The following is a 24,157-nucleotide window of genomic DNA, read 5'->3' as shown; positions in this document are numbered from 1 at the left end:
GGGGCAGCTGTAAGGGGATGGTGGAAGCCATGGGAAAATTCACCCCTTTTCTCAAAAAAGCCAAGAAATGGCCCAACCATGCAAATGTCACACCATCTAGAAATGAACAGGTGAGGTGGGGGGCTCCTTTCAGACCCTCACTTCCACCTCATCCTTCCGCAAGTCCTTTTGCCCTGCCCAATTTACACCGCTCAACCAACCACAACTTTGACCCTTTGTTTTCTTGTGCACAAGAAAGACACCGTCGCACTGATGAGTGTTCAACTGTAGAGATTCAGACAGCTCCCTCAGCTGTGTCCAAATTCCAGGCCTTGTCTCTCTTTGGAGACAGACAGAGGAGATTCCTAGGGCTACGTCCAAAGGGATTGATGTGGCGGTCCTTTCTGAAATGTGTTGATGTTCAGGTGTTGTAATCACATGCGGTGGTATTCGGAGCCAGCACGTGGGTGCACCTAACCCTACTAACAGGACTGCGTCACAAGGAATAGGGGTCTTTTCTGGTAAAAAAAAATAAAGACTACCTTCTCCCTGGTTTCTGGTTAGGGAGCACAAAGTTATTTTCTTGGTGAGGTAGGAAGGTAAGTCCGGAAGGGTGTCGCTGAGAGAGATGGAGGATTGATCGGAAAGGAGACACTCAGCAGGATCCCTCCCTTACCTGTTCATTTCCAGATCTTTTCACATTGGGGACTTCCCGCCCCACCCACACCGAGTAAAAAAGAAGGAGGAGTATTTTACTAAAGAAAGGGTGACCGTCCTGTAATCAGGGTTCAGGCCCCTTTTCTCCTCTCTGCATTGGCCCTCTTAATGGCACCCAACATAGTCACTCTGCAGAGCAGATTCTGGGCCCTCCCCAGCCACAGAGCCCCGTACCCAAGGAGGAAGCATACGGCCTGTGAAGAAAACTACAGCAAGTACAGATGAGGAACAGCCAGTTATGCAGAAACCCGAGGATTATTCATGTCTCCTTAGAAGGATGTCCAGGCTTCTCAGATCCACTTCTGCATATTCTCCTCCGGCGAGGGCTCCTGGACAATTCCTCTGCAAACTAATAAAGCCAAGCAAGGACCATCATTACACAGAGCTCTATGAATGTCCTCATCCCTGCCTCCCTCTCCCATTCCATCTATATCCGCTGGACTCAATGAACAGAGTCTGAGTCAACATCCACAGACACTGCCTCACTCTGGCGCCCACTATCCTGCATGATTTTCATCCCCTCCTACTTGTTCATAGCTCCCGAGACCAAGCCTGTGGGGATGCACACCTAGCACTCCTGCCCCTGTTCTATGAAGGGAGACGGCACAAGGAGAGGCAAGGACAGAGAGAGAGAGAGAGAGAGAGAGAGAGAGAGAGAGAGAGAGAGAGAGTGTTGGCCAACACACTAGAGAAGAGAGAGAGAGAAACACAGGAGAAAGGCAAGTAACTCACCATCTGGAGTCATCCTCCTGGATCCAACCTTCTCCTGCGGAGGACACACTGCTTGTGAACAGAGCAATGACAAGCCCCTGAAAATGGGGACCTTGTCTCCCCAGCTAGTCAGGAAACTCTTCTGACAAACCAGCCCCAGCTAACAGGGTGTCTGTACCTGGAGTCAGATTGGCTGATAACAGAACCCTCAGCAAAACAGACACTTATCTCACTGACAGTGGCATCTGCTTGGCTCCCAAATGAACGGCTCTTGCCTGGCATGAACAATGCTCAGAGGCTCGCTGCTCTCACTCACTTTCCATTGCATGAGGGCAGTAGACTCTGACATGTGACTTATTTTTCCTTGGTACTAAACTCAGCAGAGGAGAGAAAAAACAAATAAATTAGCATCTCCATCTGCAATGTCACGTAGTCTCTTCATCTCCCATATCCCACGGCTCCGCCATCAAACCATCTTCTATTACTACTATACATCTGCAACTAGAAGGGATCCATTGTAACTGCACCCAAAATAGTCACTTTGCTCAGGAGACTCCTGTCCCTTTCCCAGCCTTAATACCACTGTGCCCGGTACCCAAGGAGGAAGCACAAGGCCTGTGAAGTAAACTACAGCGAGTACAGATAAGGAATTGAAAGCACTGACCGCTTACTCACAGCCAGGTGTTCAGAAGGCAGAAAGCTGAGGACTGTTCCTGTCTGGTTAGAACCATGTCCAAGCTGCTCAGATCCACCTCTGCCAGTTTCTCCTCCGGCTCAAGCTCCTGGACAATTCCTCTGGAAATGCAGCTGCAAAAGCCAAGCATGCGCCATCTCTACACACAGTTCTAATGGTGCTTGAAATGTTGCCCTCAATCCTGCCTCCCTCTTCCACCCATCTACATCAGCCCCACTTGAACAGAGACCGATTCAACACTGACAGTCACTGCTCCACTCTCGCACCCACTACCCCGCATGGTTTTCGTCCCCTCCTACTACTCCAGGGCTTTCAAGACCTAACCTGTGGAGATGCACACCTCACAGGCCTGCCTGTGTCCTAAGAAGGGAGATGGCACAAGGAAAGGACAGGACAGATTAAGAGAGAGTGTTGGCCAACACACTAAAGAGACAGAGCGAGAAAATGAGAAACACGGGAGGAAGGCAGGCAAGCAACTTGTCACCTGGAGTCATCCTCCTGGATCCACAACCTTCCGCTGCAGAGGACACACCTGTACTGGCCAGAGGACTGAGCAGCCCCTGAAAATAGGGACCTTGTCTCCCTTGTAACCACAGCAGAGCCTTCACCTAACAAGACACTTATCTCACTGACAGTGGTCCTTGCTCCACTCCCAGCTGGATGGCTCTTCCCTGGCATCAACAATGCTTAGAATCTCCCAGCTCTCGCTCCCTTTCCATAGCATGTGCGGAGTGGACTCTGACTCTGCACTTGGTACTAAACCCAGCACTAGGGGGAAAAACAAATCAGTTAGCATCTCAGTCTGCAACGTGCATAGGTTCTTCTTCTCCCATCTACCACACCTCAGGGCTCCGCCCTCAACCCTCCTCCCATTACAGCTTTAGCACTACAACTAAAAAGCAGCCCACTGCACCTACATCCAAGATACTCACTTTGCACAGAAGACTTGTGCCTTTGCTTCGTCTGAATCCCACAGAGCACCATGTCCAATGAAGAAATTCAGAGCCTCTGAACAAAACCGGAGCCAGTACAGATGAGGGATTCCAAGCACTGACCGCTTACTCACAGCCAGTTGTGCGGGAGGCAGAAATCTGAGGACCTTTCATGTCTGCTTAGAAGGATGTCCAGGCTCCTCCGGTCCGCGTCTGCCACTTTCTCCTTCAGCTGCTGCTCCTGGACAATTCCTCTGCAAGCGCAGGAAATGAGCGAAGCAAGAGCCATCACTACACAAAATTCAATTGGTGCAGGTAATCTTGCCCTCATCCCTGCCTATCTACATCAGGCCCACTTGAAGAGAGACAGTCAACATCTACAGTCACCCCTCCACTCTAGCGCCCACTTCGATGCATGATTTTCGTCCCCTCCTACTTGTTCATAGCTCCCGAGACCTAGCCTGAGGGGATGCACACATAGCACTCCTGCCCGTGCCCTATGAAGGGAGACAGCCGAGAGAGAGAGAGAGAGAGAGAGAGAGAGAGAGAGTGTGTGTGTGTGTGTGTGTGTTGGCCAACACAGTAGAGTAGAGAAGACAGAGAGAGAAACAGAGGAGGAAGGCAAGCAACTCACCACCTGGAGTCATCCCTCATGGATCTAACCTTCTCCTGCCGAGGACACACCGATCCTGGCCAGAGAAATCAGCCCCTGAAAATGGGGACCGTGTCTCCCTCAAAACCACAGCTAGTCAGGAACCTTTTCTTACAAACCCACTCCACCTAATGGGGTGTCTCTACCTGTAGCCAGGTGGGCCGTGAGCAGAACCCTCAGCAAAACAGACACTTATCTCAGTGATAGTAGCAGCTGTTCTGCTCCCAGATGGACGGCTCCTGCCTGGCACCAACAACGCTCGCAGTCTCGTCACTCTCACTCATAAGGACAGTAGACTTTGACATGTGACGTCTTTTTCCTTGGTACTAAAACCAGGGGATAAAACAAGTAAGCTACCGTCTCAGTCAGAAATGTCTCTTATGCTCTTCTTTTCCCCTCTCACGCACGGCGGGATTCCGCCCTCTACCCATTACACCTTTAGGACTAAAAGTACAAAGCACCTCTTACGACAACACCCAACACAGTCACTCTGCACAGCAGACTCTGGCCCCTCACCCTTAATCCCACAGAGCCCTGTACCGAACAAGAAACCACACGGTCAATAAAGAATACTACAGTGAGTACAGATGACTGAGTTCAAAGCACTGAGCCCTTACTCACAGCCAGTTATGCAGAAGGCAGAAACCTGAGGACTATTCTTGTTTCCTTAGAAGGATGTCCAGGCTGCTCAGGTCCACTTCTGATATTCTCATCCGGCTGGGGCTCCTGGACGATTCCTCTGCAAACTAATAAAGCCAAGCAAGAACTGTCACTACACAGAGCTCTATGAATGCACTCATCCCTGCCTCCCTCTCCCATCTCATCTACATCAGCCCGACTAGATGAACAGAGACTGAGTCAACACTGACGGTCACCGCTCCACTCTAGCGCCCACTACCCTGCATGATTTTCATCCCCTCCTACTTCTTCATAGCTCCTGAGACCTAGCCTGTGGGGATGAACACCTAGCACTCCTGCCCGTGTCCTATGAAAGGAGACAGCACAAGGAGAGGCAAGGACAGAGACAGATTGTTGGCCAACACACTAGAGAAGAGAGAGAGAGAGAGAGAAACACACACAGAGAAAGGCAAGAAACTGATATGGGCCGTGAGCAGAACCCTCAGCAAAACAGACACTTATCTCACTGACAGTGGCGTCTGCTCGACCCCCACATTGACGGCTGTTGCCTGGCATGAACAATGCTCACAGGCTCGCTGCTCTCACTCACTTTCCATCGCATGAGGACAGTAGACTCTGATGTGTGACTGCTGGGTTTAGTACCAAGGAAGTAAAAGGAAGAAAAAAAATATAATTACCATCTCCGTCTGCAATGTCACGTAGTCTCTTCATTTCACATCTCCCGTATCCCACAGCTCCGCCCTCAACCCATCTCCCATTACTACTTTACAGCTGCAACTAGAAGGGACCCATTTTAACTGCACCCAAAATAGTCACTTTGCTCAGGAGACTCTTGTCCCTTCCCCAGCCTTAATCCCAAAGAGCCTCGTACCCAACGAGGAAGCACACGGCCTATGAAGGAAACAAGAGTGAGTACAGATAAGGAATTGAAAACACTGACTTCTTACTCATAGCCAGTTATCCATAATGCAGAAAGCTGAGGACTGTTCATGTCTCCTTAGAAGGATGTCCAGGCAGTTCAGGTCCACTTCTGACAGCTTCTTCTCCAGCTGAGACTCCTGCACAATTCCGCTGCAAACTAATAAAGGCAAGCAAGAACTATCACTACACCAGTGGTTCTCAACCTTTTGTACTGATGATCCCTTTTACATAGAAAGCTTCTGAGTGTGACCCTCCTCTTATAAATTAAAAACACTTTTTGTATATTCAACACCATTATAAATGCTGGAAGCAAAGTGATGTTTAGTATGGAGGATGACATTTCACAACCCCCCAAATAACAACCTTGCGGCCCCCTGACGGGACCTAAACCCCAGTTTGAGAACTTCTGCACTACATAGAGCCCAATTAAGCCCCTCTTCCCTGCGTCGCTTTCGATCTGTCTTAGCCCCACAACACCAACAGTCATCGCTCCAGTCTCGCACCGACTGCCCCGCATGATTTTCGTCCCCTCCTACTTCTTTATGGCTCCCAAGACACAACCTGTGGGGGTGCACACCTAGCTCGCCTGCCGATATCCTAAGAAGGGAGACAGCACAAGGAAAAGCAAGGACAGATTGAGAAAGAGTGTTGGCCAACACACTAGAGGAGAGAGAGAGAGAGAGAGAGAAACACGAGGGAAAGGCAAGCAATTCACCACTTGGAGTCATTCTCCTAGATGCAACCTTCTGCTGCGTAGGACACACTGCTCCTGGCCAGAAAACTGAGCAGCCCCTAAAAATGGGAATCTTCTCTCTCTCTCAAAACCACAGCTAGGCAGGAACCTTTTCTTACAAACACAGCCTCAGCAAACGGGGCATCCCTTTCAGGAGCAAGGTGGGCCGTGAGCAGAGCAATCACCAAAACAGACACTTATCTCATTGACAGTGATGACTCTTCCATTCCCACTTGGACGGCTTTTTCAAGGCATCAATAATTCTCGCAGTCCCATCACTCTCGCTCACTTTCCATCGTATGGGGGCAGTAGACTCTGACTTGTCACTTCTTTTCCCTTGGTACTAAATCCAGCGGAAAAACAAGTCAGTCACCATCTCAATTGGCAATGTTGGGTAGCCGCTTCTTTTTACCTCTCCCACATGGTGAAGTTCTGCCCTGAACCCTCCTCCCATCACGCCTTTATGACTACAAGTAGAAAGCACCCCTTGCGACAACACCTGAAATAGTCACTCTGCACAGATGACTCTGGTCAGACACACCAAACCTGTGGGGAAAACACGTAGAAATTGTGCTTCTTTTTGCCTTGTAACTTATTGCTTCTTGTAGCTTTTTGCTTCCAGCAAGCACGGACAAGGAGGAGCAAAGGGGACGGCTAGTTGAGGTGCACAGCGGGCCCACCACAGTCCCAGACTGCACGCCAGGGGAGATCTAGTCATTGAGTGTTGGGGTTCTTAGGGATTGGCTTGTTTTGGCCTTGTTTTCAAATGGGTTTATCTTGATTTTTGGCTTATTGTCAAAGTCGGGGTGCTTATTTCCCCAGTGAAAGTTAGCAATTGTGACTCTGGTCCTTTCCCCAGCCTTAATCCCAAAGAGCCCCACACCCAACAAGGAAGCAAACAAAGTGTGAAGAAAATCACAGAAAGTACAGATGAGGAATTCCAAGCACTGACCACTTACCCACAGCCAGTTATGCACGAGGCAGAAAGCTGAGGACTGTTCATGTCTCCTTAGAAGAATGTCCAGGCTCCTCAGGCCCACGTCTGCCAATTTCTCCTCTGGCTGCTGCTCCTGGACAATTCCTCTACAAGTGCAGCAAATAAGCCAAGCAAGAGCCCTCACTACAAAAAATTCAATTGGTGCGTGAAATCTTGCCCTCATCCCTGCCTCCCACATCAGCCCCACTAGAGCAGAGACTCAGTCAACACCCACAGTCACCGCTTCACTCTAGCGCCCACTGCCCTGCATCATTTCGGTCCCCTACTTGTTCATAGCTCACAAGACCTAGCCTGTGGGGATGCATACCTAACACACCTGCCCGTGTCCTACGAAGGAAGACAGCACAAGAAGAGGCAAGGACAGAGAGAGTGAGAGACAGACAGAGAGTGTGTGTTGGCCAACACATTAGAGGAGAGAGAGAGAAAAACGTGGGAGGGAGTCAAGAAACTCACCAGCTGGAGTCATCCCCTGAATCTAATATGCTGGAGGACACACTGGTCCTGGCCAGAGACATGAGCAGCCCCTGAAAATGGGGACATCGTCTCCCTTGTAACCACAACTAGTCAGGAACCTTTTCTTACAAACCCAGCCCCAGCTAACGGGGCGTCCCTACCGGGAGCAAGATGGGCCTTGAGCAGAGCGATCACCAAAGAAGACACTTATCTCATTGAGAGTGGTGGCGGTTCCGCTCCCAGATGGACGCCTTCTGCGTCGCATCAACAACGCTTGCAGACTCATCGCTCTTGCTCTCTTTCCATTGCACGAGGGCAGTAGACTCTGGCCTGTGACTTCTTTTCTCTTGCTACTAAACCCAGCACAAGGGGGAAAAACAAATCAGTTACCCTTTCAGTCAGCAACTTTGGGTAGGCTCTTATTTTCCCCTCCCGCACACAGTGGGGCTCCGCCCTCAACCCTATTCCCATTACACCGGTAGGACTGCAAGTAGAAAGCACCCCTTGCAACGACACCCGAAATAGTCACTTTGCACAGCAGACTCTGGTCACACACACACACACACCAAATCTCAAGGGGGAAAACAAAACATACAAATCGGGCTTGGTTTTGGCCTGTACCTTATTGCTCGTTGTAGCTTGCTACTTCCGGCAAGCAGGGGCAAAGGGGGGAGAGAGAGTCAGGGGTGCACAGCGGACCCACCACATTCCCAGACTGCACGCCAGGAGAGATCTAGTCATTGAGTGCTGGGGTTCTTAGGAATTGGCTTGTTTTGGCCTTATTTGAAATAGGATTAGCTTGATTTTTGGAATATTGTGAATTCAGGGTTCTTATCTACCCAGTGAAAGTTGGCAAGTATGACTCTGGTCTCTTCCCCAGCCTTAATCCCACAGTGCCCCATACCAAACAAGGAAGGAAATGGCCTATGAAGAAAATTACAGTGAGTACAAAAATTCCAAGCACTCACTGCTTACTCACAGCCAGTTAGGCAGAAGGCAGAAACCTGAGGACTGTTGAGGTCTCCTTAGAAGGATGTCCAGGCTGCTCACATCCACTTCTGCATATTCTCGTTCGGTGAGGGCTCCTGGATGATTCCTCTGCAAACTAATAAAGTCAAGTAAGTACCATCACTACACACAGCACTACTGGTGCATTTAATCTTGCCCTCATCCCTGCTTCCCTCTCCCATCCCATCTACATCCGCTCGACTCGATGAACAGAGACTGAGTCAACATCCACAGACACCGCTCCACTCTAGCGCCCAATACCCTGCATGATTTTCATCTCCTCCTATTTGTTCATAGCTCCCGAGATCTAGCCTGTGGGGATGCACACCTAGCACTCCTATTCATGTCCTATGAAGGGAGACAGCACAAGAAGAAGCAAGGACAGAGAGAGTGAGAGACAGACAGACAGAGTGTGTGTTGGCCAACACATTAGAGGGGAGAGAGAGAGAGAGAGAAAAAACATGGGAGGGAGTCTAGAAACTCAAGAGCTGGAGTCTTCCCCCTGGATTGAACCTTCTGCTGCAGAGGACACACCCCTCCTGGCCAGAGAAATGACCAGTCCCTGAAAATGGGGACCTTGTCTCCTTCATAACCACTAGTTAGGAACCTTTTCTTACAAACCCAGACCTTGCTAATGGGGTGTCCCTACCAGGAGCTGAGCTGTGAGCAGAGCAATCACCAAACCAGACACTTCTCAGTGACAATGGCCTCTGCTCGGCTCCCAGATGGACGGCTCTTGCCTGGCATGAACAATGCTCACAGGCTCGCTGCTCTCACTCACTGTCCATCGCATGAGGGCAGTAGACTCCGACGTGTGACTTCTTTTTCCTTGGTACTAAACCCAGCAGAGGGGAGAAAAGCAAAAAAAGAAAACAGCATCTCCGTCTGCAATGTCACGTAGTCTCTTCATTTTACAGCTCCTCTATCCCACGGTTCTGCCCTCAACCCATCTCCCATCACTACTTTACACCTGCAACTAGAAGGGACCCATTGTAACCCAAAATAGTCACTTTGCTCAGGAGACTCTTGGCCCTTCCCCCACCTTAATGCCAAAGAGCCTCATGCCCAACGAGGAAGCACACGGCATGTGAAGAAAAGTACAGCAAGAACAGATGAGGAATTCAAAGCACCGACAGCTAACTCACAGCCAGTTATGTGGGAAGCAGAAAGCCGAGGACTGTTCGTGTCTGCTCAGAAGGATGTTCAGTTTCCTCATGTCCACATCTGCCAACCTCTCCTCCGGCTACGGCTCCTGGGAAATTCCTCTGGAAATGGATCTGCAAAAGCCAAGCATGAGCCATCACTACACACATCTCCACTGATGCTTGAAATCTTGCCCTCATCCCTGCCTCCCTCTTCCAGCCCATCTACATCTGCCAAACTTGATGAACAGAGACCAAGTTAACACTGACAGTCACCCCTCCACTCCCGCGCCCGCTACCTTGCACAATTTTCATCCCCTCCTACTTCATCATGGCCCCCCGAGACCTACCCTGTGGGGATGCACACCGAGCACACGTGCTCGTGTCGTACGAAGGGAGACAGCACAAGGAAAAGCAAGGACAGAAAGAGAAAGGATGTGTGTTGGCCAACGTACTGGAGAAGAGAGAGACAGAAAAAAAAACACAGGAGGAAGGCAAGCAACTCGCCACCTGGAATCAACCTCCTGGATCCAACTTTTTCTGCAGAGGACACAGCGCTTGTGAACAAAGAAATGAGCAGCCCCTGAAAATGGGGACCTTGTCTCCTTCAGAACCACACCTAGTCAGGAATATTTTGTTACAAACCCAGTCCCAGCTAATGGGGCATTTGTATCTGGATTCAGGTGGGCAGTGAGCAGAGCAATCACCAAAACAGATACTTATCTCATTGACAGTGGCGGCTGCTCCGCTCCCAGCTGGACGGCTCTTGCCTGGCATCCAAAATGCTTGCAATCTCGTCGCTCTCACTCGCTTTCCGTAACGTGAGGTGAGCCGACGCTGACCCTCCACTTCTTTTCTCTTGGTCCTGAACCCAGCACAAGGGGGTGGAGGAGAAAAACGAGTTAGCATCTCAGTTGGCAACATCACATAAGTTCTTCTCCCATTTACCGCACCCCAGACCTCCACCCATAACCCTTCTTCCGTTACACCTTCAGGACCACAACTAGAAAGCAGCTTGTTGCACCTACACTCAAAACAGCCACTCTGCACAGGAGACTTGTGCCTTTCCCTCCTCTTAACCCCACAGAGCCATGTACCCGACCAGGAACAAAACTGGAGCGAGAACAGATGAGGAATTCGAAGCACCGACCGCTTACTCACAGCCAGTTACGTGGAAGGCAGAAAGCTGAGGACTGTTAATCTGTGCTTAGAAGGATGTCCAGGCTGCCCAGGTCCGCGTCTACTAGTTTCTCCTCCTGCTGCTGCTCCCCGATGATTTCTCTGCAAGTGCAGCAAATAAGCCAAGCAAGAGCCATCGCTACACAAAATACAATTGATGCGTGAAATCTTGCCCTCATCCCTGCCTCCTTCTCCCATCCCATCCACATCAGCCCCACTAGAGCAGAGACTCAGTCAACACCCACAGTCACCGCTCCACTCTAGCACCCACTGTCCTGCATCTTTTCGGTCCCCTACTTGTTCATAGCTCACAAGACCTAGCCTGTGGGGATGCACACCTAACACACCTGCCCGTGTCCTACGAAGGGAGACAGCACAAGGAGAGGCAAGGACAGAGAAAAAGAGAGAGAGACAGTGTGTGTTGGCCAACACATTAGAGGAGAGAGAGAGAAAAATGTGGGATGGAGTCAAGAAACTCAGCAGCTGGAGTCATCCTCCTCAATCCAACCTTCTGCTGCATAGGACACACTGTTTGTGGATAGAGAAAAGACCAGCCCCTGAAAATGGGGACCTTGTCTCCCTCATAACCACAGCAGGTCAGGAATCTTTTCCTACAAACTGAGCCCCAGCTAATGACTAGTCTCAGCCTGGAGGCAGATTGGGCCGTTACCGGAGTCCTCCCCAAACCAGACACTTATCTCACTGATGGTGACGGCTGCTCCACTCCCAGATCGACGGCATCGCCATAGGCTGGCATCGACAACACTTGTGGTCTCCCGGCTCTTGGTGCTTTCCATCTCACAACGGGGGTGGGCTCTTACCCTTCACTTCTTTCTCCGTGGTACTAAGCACAAGAGAAGAGGGAAAAACAGAAGTTATCATCGGAATCTGCAGTGTTGTGTACGTGGTTGTTCTCCCATCTCCCATTACACCTTTATAGCTCCATGGAGTCATGAAGAATCCCCTAGCTACCACCTGAGCTGGAACAAGAGCTGTACCAGGGAAAGAATTGTGCCCAAGCCTGGATGGGGTCCAGTCTGAGGAAAAAACTTACTGAAGCATCTCTGAGGGTGAGATTATCTATGTTCAGTTTGATTAGACATAGATTTGTGCTTTTTAATTCGCTTGGTGACTCACTTTGTTCTGTCTGTTACTATTTGGAACCACTTAAATCCTACTTTCCGTATTAATAAGTAAAAAGTGATTTTATCAATTAACCCAGAGTTAACCTGGAGGGGGGCAAACAGCTGTGCATCTCTCTCTCTATCAGTGTTACAGAGGATGAACTATTTTTGAGTTTACTCCATATAAGCTTTATGCAGGGTAAAACGGATTTATTTGTGTTTGTACACCATTGGGAGTTGGGCATCTGAGTGCTAAAGACAAGCACACTTCTGTGAGCTGTTTTCAGGTCAACCTGCAGCTTTGGGGCAAGTAATTCAGACCCTGGGTCTATGTTGGAGCAGATGGGAGTATCTGGCTCAGCAAGAGGGTGCTAGAGTCCTGAGCTAGCAGGGAAAGCAGGGGCAGAGGTAGACTTGGCACATCAGTTGGCAGCTCCCGGGGGGGGGGGGAGTCTGATCCAACCCATCACAGGGGCCGTCACTGCCCAAAGTTCTATTGGTGTGTGAGACGCCGCCCTCCCTCTCCCACCCACCGTACATCAGCCCCACTTGATGAACAGAGTCAGAGTCAACTCCCACAGTCACCCCCACCACTACCAATGGAGGATCTAGTACCCATCATGCTTCTCTTCCCCCTCCCAATGCCCCAGTGGGATGCAGGCTCTCCAGCCCTAGACTGTGAGCATCCACCATTGCCCATGTTCTATGCAAGGAGACAAGGAGAGAGACAGAAAGAGAGAGCGCGCACATGTTGGCCAACATATGAGAGCAGAGATACACGTACAGGAAGGAGGCAAACTCAGCACCTGTAGTCACCTTCCTGGCTCTCCACAAAGAGAGTTATCGCACTTTGGGAAGATTCCATAGCACCTGACAATTCCTTGAGAGGGCACAAAGAATTCCCCCAAGCTTATCGTGCCCCCGTGAGATGCTGAGGCTTTTCCTCAGGGGCCCTCCCCATACTCACAAATTCTCTCCACTGACAAGAGTATTTGCAGCCCTCCCTCAATACTGAACTTCAGCAAGTTTCCATTTGCTCTTACTCCGGCTTCCATCCCTAGGGATGGGTTCCGGGTGGCTGTTCCTTCCTTGGTCTCTGCCACAGGTTGGCCGATCTCTCTTCTGACCAATCTCAGTACGACTGAAAAGAGAGAGAGAGAGAGAGAGCGAACACTTGTAAGCTAGGTCACCATTTGTGCATGGAAGAACAACGGAGACACACGTCACTGGCTGCTGCTCCCTCCTTTATTCTTCTTCAGCTTACCCAGGGCCTAAAATACTCACCACTCCTAAGGAGCTACAGCCCTCTAGGAAAGGGACAATCCCAGACCACTGCCAGCCACAGGCAGAGCTGGACCTTCCCCAGGACCCATCCCATGGATAGGAGAAGCATCTCTCTGCTCTCCACGAGGCACCTCACTATGCAGATACTGGATAGAGAAATATCATCATTTCACAAAAACACGCACCTGCTCCTCCAACATTACAAGAGCGCTCCTCGGCTCCACTGCAAAGCGAAACAGCTAGATTGTGCAGGTCCGCTTCCTGCAGATGCTCCGCTGCCCTCTGCAAGAACAGCAAACCACCGATGGAAGAGCCATCACTGCCAAAAACACTACAGGTGCACAAGACCTTCCAGTACCTGCCTCCACTCTCACACACACTTCCCCGCATTATTTTCGTCCTCTCCTACTTCACCATGCTTCCCGAGACCTGGCCTCTGGGGATACACAGCTAACTCACCTGCCTGTGTGCAATGAAGTGAAACAGCAGAAAAAGCGGCAAGGACAGACTGACAGAGTGTGTTGGCCAACACTAGAGAAGAGAGAGAGAGAGAAACACGGGAGGAAGGCAAGCAACTCGCCACCTGGAACCTACCTTTTCTGCAGAGGACACATCGCTTGTCAGCAGAGAAATGAGCAGACCCTGAAAATGGGGACCCAGTCTCCCTCATAACCACAGCTAGTCATGAACATTTTGTTACAAACCCAGGCCCAACTAACAAGACGTCCCTACCTGGAGCCAGATGGGCCATGAGCAGAGCTCTCACCAGAACAGACACTTATCTCACTGACAGAAGTAGCTGCTCCGCTCCCAGATGCATGCCTAATGCTTGATTTTGACAATGCTCGTGGTCTCATCACTCTCGCTCACTTTCCATCGCATGAGGACAGTAGACTCTGACCGTGACTTCTTTTTCCTTGGTACTAATCTCAGCAGAGGGAGGGAAACAAACAAAAATTAGCATCTCCAACTGCAATGTCACGTAGTCTCTTCATTTCACGTCTCCCGTATCCCAGCCCTCAACCCATCTCCCTTTACTACTTTACAATTGCAACTGGAAGGCACCCATTGTAAAGGCACCCATAAAAACATAAGAATGGCCAAACTGGCTTAGACCAAAAGATCCATCCAGCCCAGTATCCTGGCCATTGCCAGGTACCCCAGAGGGAATTAACCCAACGGGTAATTATCAAGTGATCTCTCTCCTGCCATCCATCTCCACCCTCTGAAAAACAGAGGCTAGGGACATCATTCCTTACCCATCCTGGCTAATAGCCATTAATGGACCTAACCTCTATGAATTTATCCAGTTCTCTTTTAAACCCTGTTATAGTCCTGGCCTTCACAAGTTCCACAGGTTGACTGTGCGCTGCGTGAAGAAGAACTTCCTTTTATTTATTTTAAACCTGCTGCCCATTAATTTCATTTGGTGGCCCTAGTTCTTATATTATAGGAAGTAAACTTATTTTTCCTTATTCACTTTTTCCACACCTCTCGTGATTTTATATACCTCTATCATATGCCCCCTTAATCTCCTCTTTTCCAAGCTGCAAAGTCCTAGCCTCTTTAATCTCTCCTCATATGGGATCCATTCTGAACCCCTAATCATTTTAGTTGCCCTTCTCTGAACCTTTTCTAATGCCAGTATATCTTTTTTGAGATGAGGAGACCACATCTGTACCCAGTATTCAAGATGTGGGAGTACCATGGATTTATATAAGGACAGCAAGATATTCTCTGCCTTATTCTCTATTCCTCTTTTAATGATTCCAAACATCCTGTTTGCTTTTTTGACTGCCGCTGCACACTGCGTGGACATCTTCGGAAAACTATCCACCATGACCCTAAGATCTCTTTCCTGATTAGTTGTAGCTAAATTAGCCCCCATCATATTTTATGTATAGTTGGGGTTGTTTTTTCCAATGTGCATTACTTCACATTTATCCACACGAAATTTCATTTGCCATTTTGTTGCCCAATCACTTAGTTAAATCCAATGAACACTGAATAACTTAAAAAAATCCCATAAACTATCTTGAGCAATTTAGTATCATCTGCTATCTTTGCCACCTCACCTTTCTCCAGATTATTTATGAATAAATTGAATAGGATTTGTCCTAGCATTGACCCTTGGGGAACACAACTAGTTACCCCTCTCCATTCTGAAAATTTACCATTAATTCCTACCCTTTGTTCCCTGTCTTTTAAGCAGTTCTCAATCCATGAAAGGATCTTCACTCTTTTCCAGTGATAACTTTATTTTCATAAGAGCCTTTGGTGAAGGACCTTATCAAAGGCTTTCTGGAAATCTAAGGACACTTGGTCCCAAAATAGTCACTTTGTTCAGGAGATTCTTGTCCCTTCCCCAGCCTTAATCCCAGAGTCTCATAACAAATGAGGAAGCACACGGCCTGCGAAGAAAACTACAGCGAGCAGAGGTGAGGAATTGAAAGTGCTCATCTCTTACTCACAGGCAGTTATGCAAAAGGCAGAAAGATGAGGAATATTCATGTCTCCTTAAAAGGATGTCCAGGCTGCTGAGGTCCACTTCTGCATATTCTCGTCCGGCGAGGGCTCCTGGATGATTCCTTTTCAAACTAATAAAGTCAATTAAGTACCATTATCACTACACAGAGCTCTATTAGTGCATTTAATCTTGCCCTCATGCCCGCCTCCCTCTCCCATCCCATCTACATCAGCCCCACTTGATGAACAGTAACCAAGTCAACATCAACAGTCTACACTCCACTCTAGTGCCCACTACTCTGCATGATTTTCATCCCCTCTTACTTGTTCATAGCTCCCAAGACCTAGCCTGTGGGGATGCACACGTAACACACCTGCCCGTGTGCTATGAGGGGAGACAGCACAAGGAGATGAAAGGACATAGACAGAGAGAGAAAAAGTGTTGGCCAACACACTAGAGAAGAGACAGAGAGAGAAAGAGAAAGGCAAGAAACTCACCAGCTGGATTCATCCCCCTGGATCCAACCTTCTGCTGGCAAGGACACACTGCTTGTCAACAGACCAATAACCAGCCCCTGAAAATGGGGACCTTGTCTCCCTCATAACAGCAGCTAGTCAGGAATCTTTTCTTACAAACCCAGCCCCAGCTAATGGGGCATCCCTACCTGGAGCCAGGTGGGCCATGAGCAGATCCCTCACCAAACCAGACATTTATCTCACTGACAGCGGTGACTGCTCCGCTCCCAGATGTACAGCTAATGCCCGATTTCGACAATGATCGCGGTCTCGTCGGTCTCGCTTTCCTTCGCATGAGGACAGTAGACTGATACGTGACTTCTTTTCCCTTGGTACTAAACCCCGCACAAGGAGAAAAACAAGTTACCATCTCAGTAGGCAAATGTCACATTGGCTCTTCTTTTCCCCTCTCCCACATGGGGGAGCTCCGCCCTCAACACTCTTCCCATTACACCTTTAGCATTACAACCAAAAAGCAGCCCTTGCAACAGCACCCGACATAGTCACTCTGCGTAGCAGACTCTGGCCCCTCCCCAGCCTTAATACCACAGAGCCCCGCACCCAACAAGGAGACACACGGCCTGTGAAGAATACTACACCGAGTATAGATGAGGTATTCCACTGGCACCGACCGCTTACTCACAGCCAGTTATGCAGGAGGCAGAAAGCTGAGGACTGTTCATGTCTGCTTAGAAGGATGTTCAGGTCCACTTTTGAGAGTCTCTCCTCCAGACAGCGCTCCTGGACAATTCCTCTGCCAGTGCAGTTGCAAAAGCCAAGGATGAGTCAGCATTACACAAAGCTCTGAAGGTATGTGAAATCTTGCCCTAATCTCTGCCTCCCTCTCTCATTTGGTCTACATCAGCCCCAGGCGATGATTAAAGACCAAGTCAACACCCACAGGCACTGCTCCACTGTGGCACCCACTAATATCCATGATTTTCATACCCTCCTAATTTTTCATGGGTCCCAAAGACGTAGACTGTGCGGATACACACCTAGCACCCTTTTCCCGCGTCCTACGTAGGGAGACGGCACCAGGAAAGGCAAGGAAGGGAGAATGAAAGAGCGAGAGTGTTGGCCAACACAATAGAGAAGACAGAGAAACATGGGAGGAAGGCAAGTAACTCGACACCTGGAGTCATCCTCTAGATGCTACCTTCTGCTGCGTAGGTCACACTGCTCCTGACCAGAGGAATCATCAGCCCCTGAAATTGGGAACCTTGTCTCTCTTACAACCACAGCTAGTCAGGAACCTTTTCTTACAAACCCAGCCCTAGCTAACGGGGCATCCCTACCAGCATCAACGTGGGCCATGAGCAGAGCCCTCACCAAAACAGACACTTATCTCACTGACAGCGACGGCTCTTCTGCTGCCAGATGGACGGCTTTTGCGTGGCATCAACATGCTCACGGGTCTCATCGCTCTCGCTCGCTTTCCATCACATGAGGGCAGTAGACTGGCAAATGACTTCTTTTTCTTTGGTATCAAATCCAGCAGAGGAGGGAGAAAAAAAATAGCATCTCCATCTGCAATGTCGCATAGTCTCTTCATTTCCCATCTCCCGTATCCCAGAGCTTCACCCTCAACCCATCTCCCATTACTGCTTTACAACTGCAAGTCGAAGATACCCATTGTAACGGCACCCAAAATAGTCACTTTCTCAGGAGACTCTGGCCACTCCCTAGCCTTAATCCCACAGAGCCTTGTACCCAACGAGGAAGCACACGGCCTGTGAATAAAAGTACAGCGCTTACTCACAGCCATTTATGCAGGAGGGAGAAAGCTGAGGACTGTTCATGTCTGCTTAGAAGAATGTTCAGGCTGATCAGGTTCACTTCTGAGAGTCTCTCCTCCGGGTAGGGTTCCTGGACAATTCCTGTACCAGCGCAGCTGCAAAAGCCATGCATGATCCAGCATTACACAGTTGTGAAGGTGTGTGAAATCTTGCCCTCATCTCTCGCTCCTCTGCCATTCCATTTACATCAGCCCCACCTGATGAACACAGATCGACTCAAAACCGACAGTCTCCAATCCACTCTCATCCCTTCTACCCCACATAATTTTTGTCCCCTCCTACTTCTTCATTACTCCCGAGACCCAAGCCTGTGGGGAGCACACCTAGCACACCTGCCCATGTGCCATGAAGCAAGACAACGCAAAATGAGGCAAGGACAGATTTAGAGAGAGTGTGTTGGCCAACACAGAGAGAAAAGAGAGAGAGAGAGATTACCACGGGAGGAAGGCAAGCAACTCCTCACCTGGAATCATCCTCCTGGATCCAAGCTTTTCTGCAGAGAAGACACCGCTTGTGAACAGAGAAATGAGCTGATGCTGAAAATGGGGACCTTGTCTCCCACATATCCACAGCTCATTTTGTTACACACCGAGCCGTAGCTAACTGGGCATCCGTACCTGAAGCCAAGTGAGAAGTGAGCAGAGCCCTCACCTAACAAGACACTTCTCACTGACAGTGACGGCTACTCGGCTCCAAGCTGGACGGCTCTTGCCTGGCATCAGTAATGTTCGCCGTCTCCCCGCTCTTACTTGCTTTCCATCGCATGAGGGGAGCAGACTCTGACCCTCCACTTCTTTTCCCTTGGTACTAAACCCACAGAGCATCGTGTTCAACGAGGAAATTCACAGCCTCTGAACAAAACTGAAGCAAGTACAGATGAGGGATTCCAAACACCGACTGCTTAATTAGAGTCACATGCTTAACAGCCTCACCTGAGTCTTAGCAGGTTAATTGGAGTCAGGTGTTCTCATTAGCCTGGAGCAGCCCCTGCTCTGGTCACTCAGGGAACAGAAAACTACTTATCCAGTGGCAGGTTTATCTCCCTTCTACTACTCTGCTGTTCCCAACTGGCCTGGGTCTATCACAGCAGATACTGGATAGAGAGAGATTTCACAAAAACACACACCTGCTCCTCGAATATCACGAGAGCACTCCTTAGCTCCACTGCCAAGTGAAAAACATCTAGATTGTGCAGGTCTGGTTCCTCCAGATGCTTCTCCTCTGTCTGGGGCGGCTCCATTGGCCTTGAGCGGGCCTCTGCAAGAACAGCAAACCACCTATGGAAGAGCCATCACTGTCCAACATGCTACCGTGCTAGATATTTTACAATACCTGCCTCCACTCTCGCACCCACGACCCCACATAATTTTCATCCCCTCCTACTTCTTCCTGGCTCCCGAGACCTAGCCTGTGGGGATCCACACCTACCCGTGTCCTATAAAGGGAGAAAGCACAGGGAGAGGCAAGGACACAGACAGAGGGAAAGAGAGTGTGTGTTGGCCAACACAGTACAGAAAAGAGAGAGGGAGGGAGAGAAACGCAGGAGGAGGAGAAGGAACTCGCCAGCTCGAGGCATCCCCCTGGATCCAACCTTCTCTTGCAGAGGACACACTGCTTGTGGATAGAAAAATGAGCAGCCCCTGAAAACGGGGACCTTGTCTCCCTCGTATCCACAGCTAGTCAGGAACCTTTTCTTACAAACCCAGCCCCAGCTAACAGGGTGTCTCTACCTGGAGTCAGATCGGCCGTGAGCAGAACCCTCAGCAAAACAGACACTTATCTCACTGACAGTAGCATCTCCTCAGCTCCCAGATGTACGGCTCTTGCCTGGCCTGATCAATGCTCACAGGCTCGCTGCTCTCACTCACTTGCCACCGCATGAGGCAGTAGACTCTGACGTGTGACTTCTTATTCCTTGGTACTAAACCCAGCAGAGGGGAGAAAAAGCAACAAAAAAAAAAATAGCATCTCGGTCTGCAATGTCGCATAGTCTCTTCATTTCACATCTCCTGTATCCCACAGCTCCGCCCTCAAACCATCTCCCGTTACTACTTTACACCTGCAACTAGAAGGGACCCATTGTAACTGCACCCAAAATGGTCACTTTGCTCAGGAGACTCCTGTCCCTTCCCCAGCCTTAATACCACTGTGCCCGGTACCCAACGAGGAAGCACATGGCCTGTGAAGAAAACTACAGCAAGTACAGATAAGGAATTGAAAGCACTGACCACTTACTCACAGGCAGTTCTTCAGAAGCTGAGGACTGTTCATGTCTCCTTAGAAGGATGTCCAAGCTGCTCAGATCCACTTCTGCCAGTTTTTCCTTGGGCTGGGGCTCCTGGACAATTCCTCTGCAAGCGCAGCTGCAAAAGCCAAGCATGAGCCATAACTACACACAGCTCTATTGGTGCTTGAAATCTTGGCCTGATCCCTGCCTCCCTCTTCCATCCCATCTACATCAGCCCCACTCAACGAACAGAGACCGAGTTAACACCAACAGTCACCACTCCACTTTAACACCTACTGCCCAACATGGTTTTCGTCCCCTCCTACTCCTCCAGGGCTTCCAAGACCTAACCTGTGCGGATGCACTCCTAGCACACCTCCCCATGTCCTAAGAAGGGAGACAGCATAAGGAAAGGCCAGCATAGAGAGGGTGTGTGTTGGCCAACGTACTAGAGAACAGAGAAACACAGGAGGAAGGAAAGCAACTCTCCACCTGCAGACATTCTCCTGGATCTAACCTTCTGCTGCAGAGGACACACTGCTCCTGGCCAGAGAACTGAGCAGCCCCTGAAAATGGGGACCTTGTCTCCCTCATAACTACTAGTTGGGAACCTTTTCTTACAAACCCAGCCCCAGCTAACGGAGCACAGGGAACTTAGGGGGGTGGGGAGCTGATAGCGGGCTGCCCGTCCACCCTGGTTCCAAGCCCCCACCAGCTAGCTGAAACGGGCTGCTCTTCCTGCAAGGACTGGATAAACCAGGCAGCTGCCAAGCAACATAATAAGGGAGTGTAATCGATCGCGTCGGGGCTCGACCCTCCCGAGGGCAGGAGGGGAGCCACACCGACTCACTCCACGTCCTCTGTGGAACCGGCTGATCGAGAGTAAACCGTGTCTAGGAAGCTCAGGCCCTCGGTTGCAGGGGCTCAGCAGCAACCAGCACAAGGAGCTCAGGCCCTCGGGTGCAGGGGCTCAGCAGCAAACAAACGGTAGTTATATAGGCCCAGGTCCCTAGACCGGAGCATTGGGTGAGGGGGGAAACTGCCATCCGTGAGTGGGGTGGCAGGGGGGACACAGGCCCACCCATACCACTGTGTCCTAGCCGGGGCCCTAGCAGCAGCTGTCACGCTGCTGGTCAGTGGGCCCGCAACACACTGACATCGGGACCTCTGCGTCTGCAACCTGACAAGGGTCGGCTACCCCCGGGCTACTTCCACTTTCCCCCTCAGGGCTTACCTCGTCCAGGGCACCGGGTCCAGGCCAGTCAATCAGCATAGGCTCCTCAAGGCCAGGGCTTGGTGGCAGGTCCGGCAGCTCCTCAGGGAAGTCCGGCCAGGCGTGCTCGGGCGGCTCCTCCGGGTAACAGCAGGGACGGGAGGCTCCGACAGCTCCTCTTCGTAGTGGGCGTGGGGGAAGTCCGGCGGCTCCTCCCAGTACCGGGCCCAGGGAAGCTCCGGTGGTTCCTCTTCGTAGCCGGCGCGAGGAAGCTCCGGCCAATCAGGACAGCTGCCTCAGGCCCTGGAGAGTTCCCAGTCAGGAGCTCCCGACAGCACGTCTGCTCCCTGCGGCGGCTGGGCTCTGACTGAGCTCTGGCAGCCAGCTTTTCTACTTCCTGTCCCGCCCCTTGACTTTCCGGGGGGCGGGGACAGGTGGTGGTGGCTCCACCCACTTAGGTGTCTGCGAGGGCACTCGCTCTGCTGGGCAGGAGGAGCCACACCGACTCACTACAGGAGCACTGCAATATTAAACAAGCATGTTCCCTAATTGATCAGCAACGTAGCAACGTTACAACGTTAACCGGGGCGACTTTAAGTGAGGAGTTCAGTGCTTTGAATATAGTATCGCTTACTCACAGCCAGTTATGTGCAAGGCAGAAAGCTGAGGACTGTTAATCTCTGCTTAGAACAACGTCCAAGCTGCTCAGGTCCACATCTGCCAGCTTCTCCTTCGGCTGCTGCTCCTCCATGATTCCTCTAGAAGCGCAGCTGCAAAAGCCAAGCATGAGACATCACTACATACAGCTCTATTGGTGCGTAAAATCCACTCAGTGAATACAGACCGAGTAAACACTGAGTCACCGCTCCACTCTCACACCCACTGTCCAGCATGATTTTCATCCCCTCCTACTTGTTCATAGCTCCCAAGACCTAGCCTGTGGGGATGCACACCTAGCACGCCTGCCCGTGTGCTATGAAGGGAGAAGGGATAAGGAGAGGCAAGGACAGAGAGAGAGAGAGAGAAAGAGTGTTGGCCAACATACTAGAGAAGAGACAGACAGAAAGAGAAACATGGGAGGAAGGGAAGCAACTCGTCACCTGGAGTCATCCCCTGGATCTCACCTTCTGATGCAGAGGAGACACTGCTACTGGCCAGAGAACTGAGCAGCCTCTGAAAATGGGGACCTTGTCTCCCTCATAAACACAGCTAGTCAAAAACACTTTCTTACAAACACAGCCCCAGCAAATGGAGCGTCCCTACCAGGAGCAAGGTGGGCCGGGAGCAGAGCAATCACCAAAACAGACACTTATCTCATTGAGAGTGGCGACTGTTCCACTCCCATTAGGACAGCTTTTCCTTGGCATCAGTAGTTCTTGAGGTCCCATCGCTCTCGCTCGCTTTCCATGACATGAAGGCTGTAGACATTGACACGCGACTTCTTTTCCCTTGGCATTAAACCCAGCACCAGGGGAAAAACAAATAAGTTACCTTCTCAGTGGGCAATGTTGGGGAGGCTCTACTTTTCGCCTCTCCCACACAGTGAGGCTCTGCCCTGAACCCTCATCCCATCACACCTTTAGGACTACAAGTAGAAAGCAACCCTTGGAATGACACCTTAAACAGTCACTCCGCACAGCACACTCTGGTCACACACACCACACCTGTGATAAGCATGATTTGGCTTGTAACTTATTGCTTTCTGTTGCTTGTTGCTTTCTGAAGCTTGTTGCTTCCAGCAAGCAGAGGCAAAGGGGGGCGAGAGTCAGGGGTGCACAGTGGGCCCACCACAGTCCCAGACTGCAGATGCCAGGAGAGATCAGAGACTCTGGTCCCTTCAAGCCTTAATCACACAGAGCCCCATAGACAATGAGGAAGCAAACAGAGTGTGAAGAAAATTGCAGTGAGTACAGATGAGAATTCCAAGCCCTGACCTCTTACTCACAGGCAGTTACGTGGGAGGCAGAAAGCTGAAGACTGTTCATGTCTGCTTAGAAGGATTTCCAGGCGGCTCAGGTCCACTTCCGCCAATTTCTCCGGCTGCTGCTCCTGGATGATTCCTCTGCAAATGCAGGACGTAACCCAAGAAAAAGCCATCACTACACAAAATTCAACCGGTGCATGAAATCTTGCCCTCATCCCTACCTCCCTGTTCCACGCCATCCACATCAGCCCCACTAGAGCCGAGACTCCGTCAACACCCACAGTCACCGCTGTGTGATTTTGCTCCCCTCCTACTTGTTCACCACTCCCAAGACCTAGCCTGTGGGGACGCACAGCTACCACACCTGCCCATGTCCTACGAAAGGAGACAGACAAGGAGAGGCAAGGACAGAGACAGACAGACAGAGTGTGTTGGCCAACACATTAGAGGAGAGAGAGACAGAGAGAAAAACGTGGGAGGAAGTCAAGAAACTCACCAGCTGGAGTCATCCCCCTGGATCCAACCTTCTGCTGCAGAGAACACACTGCTTGTGGACAGAGAAATGACCAGCCCCTGAAAATGGGGACCTTGTCTCCCTCGTAACTACAGCTATTCAGGAACCTTTTCCTACAAACTCAGCCCCAGCTAACGACAAGTCCTGGCCTGGAGGCAGGTGGACCGTTACAAGAGTCCTCACGAAACCAGACACTTATCTCACTGATGGTGACGTCTGCTCCACTCCCAGCTTCATGGCATCTGCATAGCCTGGAATCAACAACGCTCACTGTCTCACGGCTCTTGGGTGCCTTCCATCTCACAGTTGGGGTGGGCTCTTACCCTTCACTTC

At 50.5% G+C, this 24,157-nt stretch overlaps 3 long non-coding RNA genes across 7 annotated transcripts; all 3 read right to left on the bottom strand.

Moving 5' to 3' along the window:
- Positions 1 to 1,797: 1,797 nt before the first annotated feature.
- LOC120392075 lies at positions 1,798 to 19,865 on the bottom strand. 5 transcript variants are annotated; one of them, XR_005591588.1, is made up of 11 exons: positions 19,815 to 19,865; positions 19,073 to 19,203; positions 18,410 to 18,439; positions 17,910 to 18,041; positions 16,791 to 17,627; positions 16,297 to 16,482; positions 5,272 to 5,402; positions 4,914 to 4,953; positions 4,307 to 4,431; positions 3,034 to 4,011; positions 1,798 to 2,869 (listed from the first exon to the last, which is right to left on the bottom strand). It is a non-coding gene; the product is annotated as an uncharacterized LOC120392075 (long non-coding RNA). The 5 variants fall into 5 exon arrangements; XR_005591586.1 differs by lacking the exon at positions 19,815 to 19,865 and having other exon boundaries at positions 5,265 to 5,402; positions 19,073 to 19,503; XR_005591585.1 differs by lacking the exon at positions 19,815 to 19,865 and having other exon boundaries at positions 4,914 to 4,950; positions 5,265 to 5,402; positions 19,073 to 19,503.
- Positions 7,471 to 10,020, bottom strand: LOC120392078. The gene is made up of 3 exons (XR_005591590.1): positions 9,582 to 10,020; positions 8,408 to 8,533; positions 7,471 to 7,781 (listed from the first exon to the last, which is right to left on the bottom strand). It is a non-coding gene; the product is annotated as an uncharacterized LOC120392078 (long non-coding RNA).
- A 1,731-nt stretch (positions 19,866 to 21,596) lies between the features above and the next one.
- Positions 21,597 to 23,532, bottom strand: LOC120392081. The gene is made up of 3 exons (XR_005591593.1): positions 23,332 to 23,532; positions 22,025 to 22,834; positions 21,597 to 21,689 (listed from the first exon to the last, which is right to left on the bottom strand). It is a non-coding gene; the product is annotated as an uncharacterized LOC120392081 (long non-coding RNA).
- Between the last annotated feature and the right edge of the window lie 625 nt (positions 23,533 to 24,157).

The sequence above is a fragment of the Mauremys reevesii genome, linkage group 27 (genome assembly GCF_016161935.1).
Source record: "Mauremys reevesii isolate NIE-2019 linkage group 27, ASM1616193v1, whole genome shotgun sequence".
Lineage (NCBI taxonomy): Eukaryota > Metazoa > Chordata > Testudines > Geoemydidae > Mauremys > Mauremys reevesii.
This window is presented reverse-complemented; position numbering and strand designations above follow the sequence as displayed.